This window comes from Mustela lutreola, chromosome 7 (assembly GCF_030435805.1).
Source record: "Mustela lutreola isolate mMusLut2 chromosome 7, mMusLut2.pri, whole genome shotgun sequence".
NCBI lineage: Eukaryota > Metazoa > Chordata > Mammalia > Carnivora > Mustelidae > Mustela > Mustela lutreola.
The window spans coordinates 93,193,110-93,212,025 of NC_081296.1; the positions used below are offsets into that span (position 1 = coordinate 93,193,110).

An 18,916-nucleotide genomic window follows, 5' to 3' on the forward strand; every position below is an offset into this window, starting at 1 on the left:
ACTATTTTGGGATCTTGTGTCTTCTTTCTGGCTTTGTTCCCTCTACAAGTAACCTGCGAACAAAGTGTAGATGGTAGAGGAGTTTTCTGAACATGGAATTCAGATTTGAAAAGTACATTCCTTCAAAACTTTCAAAATATTACTCTTCTCTTTTTCTGCTCCCAGAGTAACTGATCCCAGAATGATTTAAATTAGTCTTATAAGCTTTGTAGACTTTTTCTCCTGGGAGATATTAAACTTTTTTACCTTGGTATTCTGAAGTCTCCTGAGGAGGGGTCTGAGAGTGGATCTTCTTTAATTTATTGCACTCTGTTCTTATAGATGCTTCCAGTCAAGATTCTTGCTGTCGTATCCGAGAAATGCTCCTTAAGATTATTTGCTAGTTTGCTCTCCTCCTTTCTTTTTTCTTTCTTTCTGGTGTCTCTTTCTGATTTTTTTTTTTTTTTAAGATTTTGTTTGTTTATTTGACAGAGAGAGGTCACAAGTAGGCAGAGAGGCAGGCAGAGAGAGAAAGAGGAGGAAGCAGGCTCCCCACTGAGCAGAGAGCCCCATGTGGGGCTCGATCCCAGAACCCTGAGATCATGACCTGAGCCGAAGGCAGAGGCTTAACCCACTGAGCCACCAGACGCCCCTCTTTCTGATTTTCTGATTTCCAGCTGATTCTTCCATATTTTTCTCTATATTTTCTAAATCTTTAACTTTCTATTATGTGGTTTAGAAATTTTCTCAACTTCATTTCAAATTTTGTTTTTTGTTTGTTTGTTTGTTTGGTCAAATAGATATGAAACATTTACTTGTATAAGTCTACCTTCCCATTGTTGCTGTTAAGTTTTCCATTTCCAAGAATAAAAATAAGTTGTCTATAGATACAAAGTTTTCACCATAGCTATTGGCTAAGAGGAGCTTTTCTTGGAAATATTTTCCCATTTAACAAGTTGCATGAAAGCCCATACATTCATTTTTTTAAGTTGTAAAATGTATAACAAAGTTTACCAATTTAACCTTTTTTTTTAAGATTTTTTTTATTTTTATTTATTTGACAGAACACAAGTAGGCAGAGAGGCAGGCAGAGAGAGAGGAGGAAGCAGGCTCCCTGCTGAGCAGAGAGCCCGATGCGGGACTCGATCCCAGGACCCTGAGATCATGACCTGAGCCGAAGGCAGTGGCTTAACCCACTGAGCCACCCAGGCGCCCCCCAATTTAACCATTTTTAAGTGTACAGTTCAGTGGCATTAGGTACATTCATTTGTGCTGTTGAGTCTTTCTTCTGTTAACTTTTAACTTAGCCAATGGTATTTTTATTCTCTAAAAATGTTTATCTTATTTTTATTCCTTTTTCAGAGCATTCTGGTCTTGCATAATCAACAATGTCTCTTTTCTCTGTGTATTAATTTCTTTTCTAATTTTTGTTGTCTAACTTCCTTTGGAGGAATCAAGCTTTCTGGTTACTTACCATCTTCTTTCTCTTTCATTCTGTGGTTTAAAAAAGTTTATAGTTTTAAAAAAGTAGTTTAAATCATTTTTAAAAAGCTGGATGTCTGATATGTATTTCATTTGCTATTATGTAATGGTCTGTATCTCACCTGCATGGGAATTGTGCTAGAGAATATTGTATGGAATAGAATAGAGTACATAAACCAGTGGGATTCACTTTAATTTTGATCCAGTAAATAAGTAATAATATTTGTGACAAAACAAGGAATAGTTGACTTGGGAGTATATATTCTAATTAGCTTCTTCCAGGGAATTCTTTTTTTTTTTTTTTTTTTTTTTAAGCAGTTCAGTAGTTTTCTTTAAAGATGAAAGACTCTTAGCTATTGGTGGTAAACATCAAGGTGCCAGCCCTGTCTGCTTGGGGAAAAAGTCTCAAATAGAGACTTTCATTTAACCCTCCTGTTTAAAGCCTCCATTTCTCACTCCCGCCCTCCTTCGTATTGTTATCTGTTAGCCCAGAACTATAGTGCCTCCTCCTCTATAGAGTTCTTGTGTAGTATATTCCGAGATGCTTCTTTCTCTGTCTGTTTCATCTGTTGACACATTCATCACTTTCTGTCTTCTGGAATATATTAAAATTTCTCATTGGGGGTACTTACCACCTCATTCCCACCTCTCTTCTCTTCCCTTTTATGGGTTTATATCTTTTTAAACTGCAGTGCTTTTATTTTTGTGTGATCCTAGATGTTATGGGAGATAAATGCATGTTGTAATATATGTATCTTTTAGTTTCCATGAATAGACTAATGACTTCGAGAGATAATTCATATTCTCCACTCTATTAAAAACACACTCTTTCTAAGGTAAAGAAGGACTCCGTTGCTTTGAGATTTATTTTATTAAAAATAGTAGAGGTGCTTACAGGGCAGAATGAACATCTCTTACCCTAACAACAACAACAACAAAAAATAGTAATAGGGACACCTGGCTGGCTCAGTTGGTAGATCATGCAACTTTTTTTTTTTTAATTTTATTTATTTCTTAGAGAGAGAAAGAGAGAAAGTGTGTGTGCAGGGTGGGGGAGGGAGGGGCAGAGGGAGAGGGTCAAGTGGACTTGGTGCTGATCTCACAACCCTGAGATTTTAATCTGAGCTGAAACCAAGAGTCAGCCACCTAACTAACTGAACCACCTAGGCCTCCCAAGAACATGTGACTCTTGATCTTCTGTTCATGAGTTCAAGCCACATATTGGGCATGGAGCTTTCTTAATAATGATATGAATGGCAATAATAAAGTAATAATGATGATGAAAAAAGCAAAAAATAAATATTAATAATCCAACTGCTTTAAAAATCAAAGCATGTAAGTATTATCTGTAGACATTTGAATATGTTTTACATATATGTGATTTGAATGTAGGTTTTTACTTATACCTGAATTTATTAAGAAGCTTTATACCCAATATGTAAAATGAATTCATAAAATAGATTTACAACTATATATACCAAATGAATTCGGTTATAAAATTACAGTTTTTAAAAAGAATATTGATTTGTTTCCTTAAACTACTGTAAAAATTTTTATTTCTAAATTCGACATGACATAATTAGTCATCAAAACAGATATTTTCTGCGGAGTTCTTGACACCGCTTCCCTAAGGTAATATTAGCTGCTTTGTACACATTACCATTGTACTCTGCACTTTGTCACAATACAAAAACAGTTCTTCTCCTTAACTGTTCTCCTGTGCCACCTCTCACTAGACTTAAGCTTTTTGACAGGGTCTTATTTATCTCCATACCTTATCTCCAGTGTCTTACACATGGTATAGGTGTTCAACTAACATTTGTGAAATGTTATTATGATAGCCTAATAATTAAGTGTCTTAGGGGCCACTTTTTCTTCTGCTTGTGTGTATTTGAGATTTTAATAATTTTTCAGTTGCTTACTCAAAGTTATATTTAAATATGGTGAGATTTTTAGGTTTAGGAAAGATTGTATTCAGTAAGTTTACCATGGTCTCATCATGGGTAGCACATTCACCTGCCTTTTAATCAGGCCTGTCATTTTTGAATAATGAGCTTTGTTGTGTAGACTCTGATTTTTGTAGGTGGAAATGGAGTTGATTATCTCCCTTGGTAGGTATGGGTTTGTTTAATGAAAGAATATGTGTGTATATATGTTAGGATATATACATACATATGAAAAAGAATTAACTTCCAATAGATTTTAAAAATCGAAGTATAACTTAGTTAAAGCAAAAGATTATTTTTAAGGTGAAAACTATATAAAATACATGTTCTGCTGGGTTGTATTTATCAAAGCATATCAAACAAACCCTTAGGAATCGTAAAGTTCTTTCGTCCACTCTCTTTGCCTAGCACTTAAGCACTGAGGACTTGAGATGAAAAGAAAGAGATATGGCTGCTCAATAGTGTCTCTTCAATGCAGTTGAAATAACAAAGTATGAAATCTGGAACTCAGCCAACTGTTATTAATATCTTAAATGATTTTTAAATGTAGATTTGCATTTATTAAAATTTAATACACTAGAAAAGCATGAATTACAGAAATAGTCTTATGAATATGAACAGCAAATGAAAACATGATTAAAGGTAGCCATATCAAACATTCTTCACTTGAATTATCTTGCCAGCTCCTGAGTAATGCTTTGATTTGGGTTTGAACCTTTTTTGTATGTAACAGTTTTTAGAGCAAGTTACTACAGTTCTTTCTGAATAATATAGGTCATGAGAAGTTCATTTGTAGGTGGGGCCGCTGTACTACTTTGGGGAACTGTCTTAATAGATCCATTTCATTAATTGTCATGAATTTTTTATTAATAAAACCAGTACATCAGGTTTAGCCGGCTAAAAACTGTTCTCGTAGTTGTTATCTTTATTGTCAGAAAGAATATTGTGAAAATATGGAATTACTGCACATGCTTTAACTCTTGATTAAACAGAGGAATGGCGCTACCCATGAACAGTAACTTAGGGGCATATTATCAAGCTGATGTACAATGTTTCAGTTATGTGACTCCCATTAACTTTAAAACCCTATGCTTTAATTCCAGTGTCTTCCAGCTAGGAGTAATGTAGCTGTCTGTTAGGTACTCTGAGTTAATGTGATTAATGTCAAGTAGAAGGATATTCATTCTTTCTTACGTAAGCTTTATTCCTTAGGTATTTTTGGTTAAGTGACCTCCTAAGGAATTGCCTTTCAGAAACCAGCAGTGGTATTAAAAAGCAGCAGTAATGAATTGGAAAATAAATGTTGTTAGTGTATACATTTTATTTACCAATGGAAGAAATTTCCTTCAGTTCCCATCTGATAATCTTTATTATTAAGTCATGCATAGAGCACTAGAATTATAATTTGTTTTATTTTAAGAAGTTTCTAGGGATGCCTGGGTGGCTCAGACAGTTAAGTGTCTGCCTTCAGCTCAGGTCATGATCCTAGGGTCCTGGGATTGAGTCCCACATGAAGCTCCTTGCTCAGCAGGGAACCTGCTTCTCCTTCTGCCTCTGCACTTCCCCCTGCTTGTTCTGTCTGTCTGTCTGTCTCTCTCTCTCTCTCTGACAAATAAATAAATAGAAAGAAAAAGAAAAAAGTTTCTAAAGCTTTCTTAGACATATAATAGGCAATTGTAATATTATTATGTATATTCTTTTTATCTTCCATACCAAAGTCCTAACACTTTTTATTTCCCACCTCTTGTGAGAACATTACTAGTGTGAATTATTATCTTCATAAAAATGGTTTTAAAAGTGAAACAGGAAGATGCTTAGTGGTTTTCTTAGGATCCCATAACTGATCTTTGTTATACTCTATAACAGATTTTAGAATGTGTACTTGTACTCATTATACTTGGTTAAACATTGGTTTGATAAAATTTTAAGGCTAAAAAAGTTCTGAGAAAATCACACTTTATAAAACAAAATGACGTAATTTTTGGAAGAAGATATATTATGATTAGAAGCCTGGCTCAACCATTTATTTGCTTGGGTAAATTATTTAACCTCTAGCCTCCATTTTCTCATTTTAAATGAAAATGATAACTACTTTCCAGGGTTATAATACAGATTAGATATGATATATGTAGAGTGCCCCAAAGAGTGGCTAAACAATAAAACAATAGGCATCATTTTTACTATTATCTATAGATTTGTAGTCAGACCTAAAATAGTTAAACAGGATTAGCAAAGGTAACATGGCATGTTACTGGCAAGAATGGAATTAGGATTGTGTTTTATCCAAATCCTGTATTTTTCACATATCCAGTGTTATCTCTTAATTATTGATATTATCCACACTATTTAGTAAGAATTGTTCATTGGCAAAACTCCTAATTCTCAATAATATCATCACTTCCTTTTCCTCCCCCCCCCCTAAATTCAAGATCTGAGTATGTCATGGAAGTCAAAATCTCAGATTTCTTTTTCATGTTATGTGTGACTGAAGGGATCCTGTTATTTTTAAAGAGATCCTATCAAACTCAGTTATAATCAGGAGAGGTTTTTCAACAGCCATTTATCAGAATCTGTAAAATCGATTTAGTTAACCATGACCTAGACTAAGTAACAGAAGACATTTCCACACTAGGTCATACACTTGGCTCAGTGTGAGTATCTGCTGATCCCCGGAACCTTATGTTTTGTCTGCCGCCTCTCTTTATGACTCTGTGCGCTTCCTGACCTGAACTGTGTTTGCAGCGCCAGATCCTTATTCCCTCTCAATTATAGGCTTTTGGGTGCTTCCCAAGTTTGGCCTTCTCTGGGGCCAGTAGTCAATCTTTCCCGGCCTCCACGTGGGCCTCTCACCATTTCGCATACTGTCTGGGTGATCCGCCCCAGAAGGGATAGTAGTAGGTGTTAGCTAATACTTACAGAAAGCTTTACTTTTGGCAGAGCTCTTTCGTAATAATCATCTAAGTTGATCCTCATAACAACTGTGTGAAGTAAGCAATATTATCTCTCTTACAATTGAGGAATCTAAAATTCAGTTAAATAATTTGCTCGAAGTCATACAGATAGTAAATGGAAGAGCACAGGTCCTTGGACCACAAACCCCACACTCTTTTCATCTCTCAATCACCACTCACAGTTCTTTTGCTGACGAATGATAACAGAAGTGTCCTAAGATAACAACACATGAAAATATCAGAGTCCTGTGCTGTAATATGAGAGCTCTGTGGAAGGAGCATTTATATACAAATCCATGTGAGAAATATTGTCAAGTGCGTGCTGGGAAATTGGTCTTACACTTTTCTTACTTCTGTCAGGACTGAGCACCTGGGAGGCAGCTGATAAATATTTTTTATTCATTATTTCATTTAGAATATGAGAAAAAAGACAATATCTCCTCTAGGGAAAAAAAGCCTTACTATGATACTATTGTAACTCTATCTTAGCAGGGTTTTTTTTTTTCCCATTTTTTATGATAGTAATTATTCAATAAGTCTTTTCCCTGGACTGCCTCCACTCATTCTTCTGATTTTAACTCCCACCTATATACTGATGACTCCCAAATGCAGATATGCAGCCCAGATTGCATATATATATATATATATATATATATATATATATGCAGTTTATATATGAAAACTATATGCTGGGCATTTCCAGATGATATTTTATGGGTACCCCAAATCAGAATGTCTAAAACTGAGGGTAGGGGCTTGTTTAAAAAAACAAAAACAAAAACAAAAACAAACCTGTGTTTTCTTCTGAAAGCCTGAGTCAACAAATTCCATCTGTTTCACTTCTTAAATATTTCTTGAATCTGTTTCCTTTTTTCTATCATTATTACCAACACCTATACAAATCCTCATTTTTTCTCAATTGAGCTACTGAAGTGGCCTCTTAAGTAACTTCTCCACAGCCAGTTTTTTTCTCTTCAGATCCATTCTCCACTCCTGACTGCCATTTCCCTCGTTAAAACCTTTCAGTAATCGTCCTCCATTTCTACAAGAGAATGGCACACTTTTTAAGGCTCTTCATGATCTGCTCCAGGACTGCCTCTTCACCTTCATCTTTTGCCCTTTCCCTGTCACTTGTTTGGGGCCTCATCCAAACCAAACACCATAGGCTAGTCTTTTTTCTTCTCACTCTACTTTTGCTTATGCTGTCTCCAGGAATTGTTCTTTTCTAAATAACCTATTGCCATCCTTCCCTCCCACTGACCAGTCAAATTAGCCTCCTCTCTGTACTATAACTATCTGTCTTCTCAACTGCATTCTGAATTTCTTAAGGGCAGAGATGATCTTTCTTACTCAGTTTACAATGTGACTACTGCTAGTGCATTTGGTGCAGTATAGACAGACACCTTTGAAACGCATGCACTTTTAGAAATTCTCTTTTTCATGAAAACAACATGTTATTAATTTTTAAAATTTATTTCATTGTGATATCAATGATCTCCTTAGTAGCTCAAACTTGGTCGATTCATGTTTATCAAATTGGATTTTTCCTGTTTTTTTGTCATTTTTTTCATTGAAATTAATTATTTATTATACTGCATTTTGCATTGTATTTCAGTGAATAACAAAAACATTATATGCTACCAAAACTATTGCAGAAGCCCTGTCTCATTAATATTATATAGGTGAAAATATAGGTTTTTCTACATGACATTAATATTGGTAGCTTTCTATTTGTGAATTCATTATACCCATAACAGGAACAAACGGAATAAAATAAATAAGCAGAAGACCAGCTTTCAGTTCCTTACCCATCCAAATCAGTCTTTTTTTTTTTTACATTTTTTCCTACTTGAAACTATTTTTCAATTAGCACATATCTTCTTGAGTAGCAAACAAGACCAGATGCTTAATCCTCACCCTAAATAAATATAGGTAAGTGATATTTACCCATAGTATATTCCCCAAGTGAAGAACAAATTATAGTTGGAACCATGTTTGTACTTGTCTTACAGATAAGTTCTATACATACCCATAATAGGAACTTATTAAATGAAAAACAAGCGTGTTGCAGCTATGAATATTTCAGATAAAGGAAATGGAATTGTTCTTATTGGAAAGGAATCTAACGTTCTTTCTTACAGTAAGCTCAGCAGCAGTATCATCTTGCCCTAATCCACTATTTCAATCAAAGCTAGCTAAATATTGGGCTATAAAGACAATAAAAATTTCCCTGCTATATCCTTTAGCTGTTAGTTTGTTGGATTGGTTGGTTTGTTTGTTTTGATGGTTTACTTGCTTCAGAGAGATCTAATAGTTGTATTTGTCACTCCCAAAAGTAAACCTCTTCTAGGCAGTGATCACCAGAATGTAGATAGAGATATTGAAGTACTACAAAATCTAGTATTTATGTTTCAAACCTTTTAATATCAGAATATTTCAGTTCATCCTAATGTTTTTCCTCATAAGAATATCAGATCTTTTGAAACATAAACACGGATTTATGAAAACTTATTTTTACAGTTGACTAGTTCTTAAAAATTGTAACTAATATCCTTTCTGGTATTTGCATAGTGTTTAGATTTATCTTTACTACTTAAGAGAATATATTATAGCAATATATACTTGTTGGCAGGAAGTTTATTCCAGAGAAACATACAAGAGCAAAAAAGGACTCATCATGCAAATAGAAAATTTGAAATAAAGTATTAGTTATAAAAACCAAAGAATTGGTGTCTGAAAGATACAGAGGACAGAATGCAAAATAGGTGAGAAATAGAGCCTCTTGGACTAGGGCTGTAGGTTAGGTCTCCAGAAAGGGAGACCTGCCAGGTATGTCTTTGCTAAAAGCTAGATCAACTTCATTTTCTCAAAGGTCCACAAGAGTACAGATCCTGGTCTATTTCTATCCCTGGTGCCTAGAACCATCTGGCGCAAAGTAGGTGTTCTGTAAACATTTGTTGAATGAGTGAATGATGACAGTAAAAATGAGCGTGTCGTCAGCCAGACCCAAGAGTTTCCACACACTGGCCTCCCAGAAGTCAGAGCACCAATTATTCTTTCTCTCTCGCTGTCAGAAAATACTTGGAAGTAAGAGAAAACACTCTTTTTCTCTTAAGATAATCTCTCCCTTCACCACTTTACGAAATCTGAAGGCCTCTGTTTAGGACTAGCCATATTTGCAAGCCCATAATTGTTAAATATTTTCAGCAAAGCTTTCCTCTGACCTCCGTGCTGATACACATGACCTTCTTTCACTGGAACACCCTTTATTTATCCTTGTTTGATTGAGCAACTATGACTCCTTTTTCAAGACTCAGCTTCCATATCCTGTCTTCCAAGAAGCTCCGTATACCCCCAACCATCCCTGGATCTGAATTTGGTGCCTCTGTTAGCTTCTTCTGCTTGGCTTTTGCAATTTTCCAAACTAGACAGTTTCTGAAGAAACATATTAAGTGATTAAGAACTAAATCACCTCTGGCATGACCCAGATATTATTTTACCATCTAGCTGGGTGGTAAAATACAATTTGTCATTGTATATTACAATATGCAATTTTGTATTAGCCAGAAAAAAGCATGTTTTAAGTTTCCAGTTGAGATAGTATCTATTTCAGCACCAGTACATCCAATTTACATCTTTCTGTTTGCATAAGTAACTGGTTACCTATGCACATGAGTTAACTAATGCCATATTTTACATTATTCCAGTGAGGTTTTTGTGACCATTTAATTTTTTTTTAATATTTTATTTATTTATTTGAGAGAGAGAGAGAAACAGAGTTGCAGTGGGAGCCGACTACCTGCTACGCAGGGAACGTGACACGGGCTTGATCCCAGGATCCTGAGATCATGACCTGAGCCAAAGGCGGATGCTTACTTAACTGAGTCACCCAGGTGCCCCTTTGTGACCATATTTTTGGGCATTTTTTAAATTATTATGTTCAATTAGCCAACATATATTGTACATCCTTAGTTTTTAATGTAGTGTTCAGTGATTCATTAGTTGCATATAATACCCAGTGCTGCTCATTGCATGTGCCCTTCTTAATTCTCATCCCTTCTTAAATCTCATCTCAATATTCTGGAGTCCAGAGTCTCTCATAATTTGTCTCGCTCTCTGATTTCTTCCCATTCAGTTTCCCCTCCCTTTCCTTATGGCTCTCTGCAGTATTCCTTATGTTCCACATATGAGTGAAACCACATGATAATTGTCTTGCTCTGCTTGACTTATTTCATCTCCTCCAGTTCCATCCATGTCCATGCAAGTGGTAGCTATTCATCCTTTCTGATGGCTGAGTAATATTCCATTGTATGTATGAACTACGTCTTTATCCATTCATTTGTTGAAGGGCACCTCAGCCTCTTCCACAGTTGTGATGTTGCTGCTGTGAATATTGGGATGCATGTGCCCCTTCTTTTCACTATATCTGCAAATAAAATACCTAGTAAATACCTAGTGTTGCAGTTGCACTCCTTTGTGACCATTTTAAATTGAGGCCCCAGGCATGTACCTGCTGACCTGTCCCTAGTTCTAATATGACCTGGATCCCCGGCCAGAATTTGAGAAGTAGGGAAATACTGTGTCACATAACATTTCAAAGTTCAAAATCAGTATAGACAGGCATGTCATCAAAACATAAAGCCGAGATACTAATTTGAAAACATACATATTCTATGCCAACCTTTCAAACTTTGATATATTGATGTATTGTACAGCAGTATACATCAAACTTCTTTTGAAGTTGGACCATGATACCTTTCTCTCTGAAAGTGTACACCATATTATTAACTAACTCTTAGAGAAGATTTTATGAAAAATTTAGAAACCTTGCCTTCACACCAATGGGACCATTAGTAATATCTTAACTTCATATGTCACTGATAGTAAGGGGACTATTTCTTTTTCCATACACCAGCTATGTCAGGCAAAATATATATAAACATTCCTTTCAGACCACCACAAAATAAAATAAACAGATCATCACAGTATTGCAAAATCCAGTGTTTCTACCTCAAGTCTGGCACATTTGTAATATTTTTCCATTTTGAGAACCTAACTTTAACTTTTTATTTTGACCTTTTTTTTCTTTTTTTAGTTTTATCCTTTTTGATATAGAATGCGTCTTGAAGGATCATTAATTCAGTACAGTGCTTTAAGTCACCAGCTCTTATTTGATACTTAGAAAAATAATTTGTGCTCTTCTACAGCTAGGCTATAAAAATTCATACTTCATTAGTCAGTATTTAGTATTAAATTTCTAGACTGAAATACATGCCAGAATAGAAGAAATGTGTTACCTGAAATAAGTGTAAGTGTAACTTTAAAGAAATAAGCCTCATTTCTAGAAAGGTCCTAGGAATTAACAAGTATTCTAATAAAGCTTAAGTCTGAAGAGGTTTCTTCCTTATTTAAAAAATAAGGCTGTCATTTTTTTCTGCTGAGCCAGGAGTTACAGGAAGTGAAAACAAGAGGGCCTAAAACTCAATAGATAATTTAAAAGGTAAAGATGTAAAACCCAACCTTTACTGTGTTGAATAAAAAGCAAAAATCCATATGTCTTCTGATTTTTATAGAGCATGTGGCAACTCTATAACAACAAACTTTATAACATTTCCTTGTGACGGCAGCTGTACAACGGGTTTTGAACAAGTCTGGTGTAGTGTTTAATAAAATGAAGGGGGTTGGGTTGTTTAATGCTTTGAATTGGCCTTTTACCAAGGAGAGAAGTTTGGCATTGGTTTGTTTTTCCCTGTTACATTTAAGTGACACAGTACTGATGAAAATGAGCATTTTTTTTTTTTAAATCTTAATTCTCATTTGGTCTTTTTCTAAGCAAGATACTCAATGAGATGAAATCCAAATGCTTTTACACCTACACACTATATTGCTGAGCAAATTATGTATGGAGGGAAGGCAAGATAAAGTTGCTTTTAAGAGTCCTTTAACATATCAGTTGGATAAGTGGCAAAACACCTTTACTGCCATTAAATATTTACCAAGACTTGGCTTTGGGCAGGGGGGGGCAGTTTAGTGCAACAAATTTGACTCTCTGCAATGCCATTGATTAGTTATCAGAAGGACATAGTTAATAAGTAACTTCAGGTATTACAGAGCACTCTACATTCTTGTCGAATCTTTTCTCTGAAGATGACCTAAAAAAAGTCAGTTACAACCAGCATGCACCCCAGCAATGATTGCACAAGCACAGCTAGGAAAGAAAGAAAGGCCAGGCAAATCAGTTGAGCGGTACTTAGGCAATCTTTCCTAGTGACTGTTGTCATTGCTGCTGGACTTTAGAACTGCACATGTTTACATTTAATTAGAAAGGACACACAGTTTACAGCACAGTAGCTATCAATATCGGATCAGAATTGATTTCCGCTTTCTCCCCAGTGATTGCTTCCTTGCAGCTAATTAAAAAAGGCATATAACTAAAATGACTCACATAAATTTTAAAGCAAAGTAAACAATAATCCCTGGAGACCAAAACAGAAGTAAATGACATTCATCCTGATTATTAGCTACATTTTTTAAAAAGATTTCTGACGCCTATGGATGTGGTGTAAGGCGTGTTTCAGTGTTATCAGACTGCTGATAAACCAGGTATTCCCTTTAGAAGAAAGCTGAATGAATGCCTCACTGAGTGTTTGAGCTCTTAAAGAAACAGCCTCACTTTTATCTTTATAATCCCTAAAACATGTAGATAAAGCCGTCTGATAGAAGCTTGCACTGATTTTATTCAGGTTTTCCATTTTCACATATCATACAGAGAAACTGCTAAAACCAATGACAAGATAAATAACAAACTAATTTCCTTTCCAGTCAAATATATAGAAGTTCATGTATAATTTGCTAAAATTAAGGAATTATCCTAGTACATGTGACTAAGTTTCCCTAGAATTAACCACAGCCAAAATCATCAATAAAATTATGATAAAAGATTATTTCTCATAACTCTGTTATGAGAAAACTGCTTAACATTTCACAAGAGAACTATAAAGAGAACTGCTTTACATTTCACAAACATTTATTGTCAATGACACTACATAGTGGTAAAATGATTTTAAAATGAGAGAAGTAAAATACGGGAGATGGAGAGGTTACCCCCAAGAGAATGGTGTCACAGCCCTCCTTCTTCATCTGCAGATCTGCCATGCAGCACCACCTTTGAGTGGAAGGCCAGCAAGTTGTAAGGAAGTACAGAATGTTTGTTCAGACTAGAAGGAGGCCTTAAGAAAACTTCATTCATTTATTCACATATTTATTAAGCACTTATTCTGGGCACTAAAGAAAAAATGGTGAGCAAAATCTCAGTAAGATCAGACATTCTGTCTGGTTTGGTGAGTATTGTATCCCCAACCATTTACTGTTGCTTGACTCTGTATAGCTATAGTTGCTCAATAAATGAATGACTCCTTTCAAGGATTAGGTCACTAAAAGCAATGTTCACTCAGCCACCAGGGGGCCTCCACTAGCACTTTTCCTCCTGTTCCAAGAAAACTGCTGAAGTCCACAATGATGCTTTGCTAATGAGAGCCCATTTAAAATCCCCCTTCAGAATAGGATAACTCATCGAAGTTATTTATGCTTGCTTTTCTTTTCTTCATTTCCTTTTTTAAATCTCAGGCTTTTTATTACTCTTAGTGTTCACAAAGTACTCAGTCTGCAAGCCATTTTGGTTAACCAGTACTAGATATCCGTAGCTTATATTCTGCAGGGTGCATACAAATCACAGAGGTTCTAGTCAGCCATTACAACAGAAAAAAGTTAAGAGCCACACAAGAAGCAGGACTAAGGAACTGGTAATTAATCAATCCCATAAATATTTATTAAAGCCTTTTCTAGACACTAGAGATCAGATGGTGAAACAAGAACAATTGCTTAACATCTATTCAGTTAAGAGGTCAGAATACTGTGGGAGCACATGAGAGGTCCATGTAATCTTGACAAGTCTGATTTCTTGGAGAAACTCATTCCAAGTGGAGATCTAAAGGATGAATGGGAGCTAGCTGAGTTAAAGAGGATAGGGTCAGTGTTCTATGGAATGTGGAAGTTGTTCATCCTGGCTGCAGCAGAGAAGTAAATGTGTGAATAAAGAGAGATGAGCTGGAAAGAGAGCCATGAAGAGCTTTGTGAAAGATATTTAAGGAATTTGAACTTTATGCTAGGAGCAGAGAGGCGTCGTTGAAGAGATTCAACTCCAGTTAGTGATAGTCATATTTGTGCTTTAGAAAACTCACTCATGGCAAGGAAAAACCACTTAAGAAAATATTAGAAGGTACTCTTTTTTTTTTTTTTTAAAGAATTTATTTATTTATTTGAGAGAGAGAAACAGAGAGAGCATGAGCAAGGAGAAGGTCAGAGGGAGAAGCAGACTCCCCATGCAGCTGGGAGCCCGATGCGGGACTCGATCCAGGGACTCCGGGATCATGACCTGAGCCGAAGGCAGTTGTCCAACCAGCTGAGCCACCCAGGCGTCCCAGAAGGTACTCTTAATTAAGATAATGATAATGGGGCTAGAAAGAAGGAGATAACTGCAAGGGAAATTTTAAGTTTAAACCAAAAGAATCGATTAGATCTTATGGTGAGAGAGAGAGAGAGATGTCAAGGACGATATGTAGGATTTGGGCTTGAACACTGAGTAGATAGTGGTATCCAGGGAGGAGAGAGGGAGAGAAAGGGCTGATTTGGAGAGGGCATACCATGAGATTATGAGTTCAGTTTTAGACATACTGAGTTGTAGATATTTGTAGGATGGTCAGGTGGGGGTGTGTCTGTACTAGGTGGTTATGGAGATCTGGTGCTCGGGAAGAAACCTAAGCTATAAAGAAACTATATAGACAATTAAGTGAAGCTATAGAAGTGGGTCGATTAGGAAAAGAAGACACCCAGTTAAGTGTTGGGTAGAGGAAGAAAAGCCCCCAAAGGAGATTGAGAAGCATCAGAAAATATTTTTATTGAAGCAGAACAGCAGAACTGTATTTTCATGGAAAGCATTTCCAGAAAAAATTGGCTTCACATAGGTCAAATAAGACAAAGATTTAAAAGTACCTTTTACATTTAACAAGATCGTTGAAGCAGTTTTAGACGAAGTGGACTGCAGAGCCTTGAAGAGAAGTTGAAAAGGTACTGACAGAAAGTACAGATTTTTTAATTCTAAATTAGTTGATTCCTAACTAGATCCAAGAGAAATCCTATCTTTTTTACCAGACTTAGTAGCTTTAGAACTTAGGGGTGCCTGGGTGGCTCAGTGGGCTGGGCCTCTGCTTTCGGCTCAGGTCATGATCTCGGGGTCCTGGGATCGAGCCCCACATTGCACTCTCTGCTCAGCAGGGAGCCTACATCTCTCTCTCTCTCTCTCTCTGCCTGCCTCTCTGCCTACTTGTGATATCTCTCTCTCTCTCTGTCAAGTAAATACATAAGAATTATATATATATATATATATATATGCACATAGATATAGATATATATCTTTAGACTTAGTGAGTTAGAATCTCTTAGTAGAAGGGTGCCTGGGTGGCTTAATCGGTTAAGCCTCTGACTCCTGATTTCAGCCAAGGTCATAATCTGAGATCAGCCCCGCCATTGGGTTTCCCACTCAGTGGGGAGTTTGCTTAAGATTCTCTCACTTGGGGTGGGGGGGATAGGTGAGCCTGGTGGTGGGTATTAAGGAAGGCACGTATTGCATGGAGCACTGGGTGTGGTGCATAAACAATGAATCTTGGGACACTGCAAAATTAAAGTTAAATTTTAAAAAAAGATTCTCTCTCTCTCTCTTTGCCCTTTCCCCCGCTTACACTCATTCTCACTCTCTCTTTCTCAAATAAATCAATACATCTTTTTAAAAAAATTTCTTAGTAGAAAATAAAACAAAAAAATCTTTATTATATCTGGCCCAACTAAATAAAAGGCAGGTCCTAAAACTTTATTGTATATCCTATATTTGAGTCTTAGTATAGTTCAGTGTTTTCTTGAAATTCCAGAGCTGACCCAGTTGGACAGGGAGCAAGGGGAGTCTTACCTGTTAAAGGCTGTTTGTCCTATCAGGTAATAAAGACACACAAAACACCTCCTAGACCTAGCAGTTTTTTTTAAAAGGCAGATCTCTCTTTAAAGTCCTTCAGTAACTTCTCATTGTTCTCAGGACAAAGACCAAAAAGGCCCAATACTGGGTTGCCTGGATGGCTCAGTCAGTTAAGTGGCTGCCTTCAACTCAGGTCATGATCCCAGGGTCCGGGATCCAGCAGGAAGCCTGCTTCTCCCTCTCCCTCTTGCCTGCCTGCCTGCTGGTCCTCCTGCTTGTGCTCTGTCTTTCACTCTCTCTCTCTGTGTCAAATAAATAAATACATCTTTAATATGATCTGGTCCCAACCACTTTTTCACTGGTTATGGAACATGAATGCTAGCGGAACTGGGCTTCCTCTGGCCCCGAGCCATCCTTTCTCTTCTTGTAAGGCCTTTGTGTGTGATCTTCCCTGCGCCTGAAATTCTTCCTCCACCCTTCTAATTAATACCTACTCTTAGCTTTACATTTCAACTGAAATGTCACATCCCTTCCTTTACAGTATCTGTAATAATTTGACAAGTGTGTGTAGTCCCCACTCTAGTTCTAGCCAAGTGCCCAGTACTCAGTAGTCATTCATTCATGTGAGGAAGGGAAGAGTGCCCTGAGCCTCACAATGAAACCCCCCATAAGTAAAACAAAGCACATGCTTCCAGTACGCATATACTGATTGAACCCTCCATTCAGCACTTCAGCTAACCTAATAGCTGTTCAGCAACAGCAGTGTATCGAGCAGTGTGCATTTGCAGTAGTCTTGTAGAGTTTATTTAGACCTCATATCTGAGATAGGCCTCAGTTCATCTCCTAAGCAGTATTATATAATGTGAAATGAAACTCTGTGCTTCATAGACCCTAACTTTTTAAAAGACGGTTAGTTAGGATCCTTAATAAAATTGAAAAATATATATCCTATGTAAAAATAGTTGGTTATTTGCGGTTCCTACATTTTTAGGATAATCATTTATTCATGCAGATGGTATGAGACATAACTTTCAATCGCTGAGCAAACTTCTCAGCCATTTACTAGGAAACTGGTTAGGCATAGTGTGTGCAAAGGTCCTCAAAAGTCTTCTTCTCCAGAACTAATCCTTATATAGATAATATTCTTCCTTTTGGACTGTTCTTAGATGAAATACCCCGTATCAGTACAGTTAGGATGACAGGTAATATCTGGCATTTAACTAGGCCTCAGCATTGCAAGATCACTTCTATCTAGAGATAATTGAATCCAAGCTTCAACATTGTGCAAAGATTTCTTCTATACCATTTTTAAGAGGTATTATCTAGCAACTACATAAATATAATGATACCTGACCACAAATAAGGTTTATCCTCCCTGATAAGCCCTCCCATGGAGGTACTTTAATTTTTCACTTATAAATTATGACAGACAGCCAAATTCAGGTGTGATTAGGTCTGATATGGAGACTATATCATTGCTGGGTATGCTTGCCCTTGTTTCTTTGTGTCTCGTCATTTTTGCTTCCTACCAATCTTAGCCTGTCTTCATTCCTAGTGTGTGTGTGTGTGTGTGTGTGTTGGGTGTGGTGGGGAGGGTAATTAATAGACTTCTATTTATTACAACAGTTTAGATTTACAATAAAACTGAGCAAATAGTAGAGACCTCCTTATACATGTGCATGCGCACACACACACACACACACACACACACACACAGATTGCCCCGTATTAATGTTCTGTATTGGTATGGCACATTTGTTAAAATTAATGACACCATATCAGTACATTGTTATTACCTAAAGTTGGTAGTTTATATTAAGTGTCACTTTTTGTGTTGTAAGGTTCTTTGGGTTTTGAAAAATTCAAAATGTCACGTATTTACTATAGCAGTATCAAACAGAATAGTCTTGGCACTTATAAAAACCCAGGTACTTTGTCTTTTTACCCCTGTCCACCTCCCTCCGGACCCTTGGCAACTACTGATCTTTTTACTGTCTCCGTAGTTTTTGCCTTTTCAATGATGTCATACAATTGGGATCATACAGCGTATCGTCTTCCAGACTGGCTTCTTTTAGACTGGTTTCTCTCACCACATAATATATATTTAAGGATATATATTTTTCCATATATTTTTATGGCTTGACAGCTCATTTTTTATTAATAAATATTATTCCATTATATGAATTACCACAGTTTTATGTTTTAGTTTTTTCATCTATTGAAAAGGATCTTGGTTGCTTCCAATTTGGGAAATTAATTATAAATTAATTATAAGTCTATAAACATTCATATGCAGGTTTTTGTGTAGGCATGGGTTTTCGTTCCTATAGGGTAAATACTAGGAGCACAATCACTGGATCAAATAGTAAGATTATGTTCAGCTTTGTAAGAACCTGCCAAATTATCTTTCAGAGTGGTTCTATCATTTTGCATTTCCACCAGCAGTAAATGAGAAATCCTGCTATTCTGTATATATATCAGAATTTGGTGGTATTACTTTTTTAGGATTTAACCATTCCCATGTATGTATAGTT

The 18,916-nt window shown here is 36.3% G+C and overlaps 1 protein-coding gene across 6 annotated transcripts in view; it reads left to right on the top strand.

Moving 5' to 3' along the window:
* Positions 1-18,916, top strand: part of MIPOL1 (mirror-image polydactyly 1) — a 327,451-nt gene that overhangs the window by 238,443 nt on the left and 70,092 nt on the right. The window lies entirely within an intron of this gene.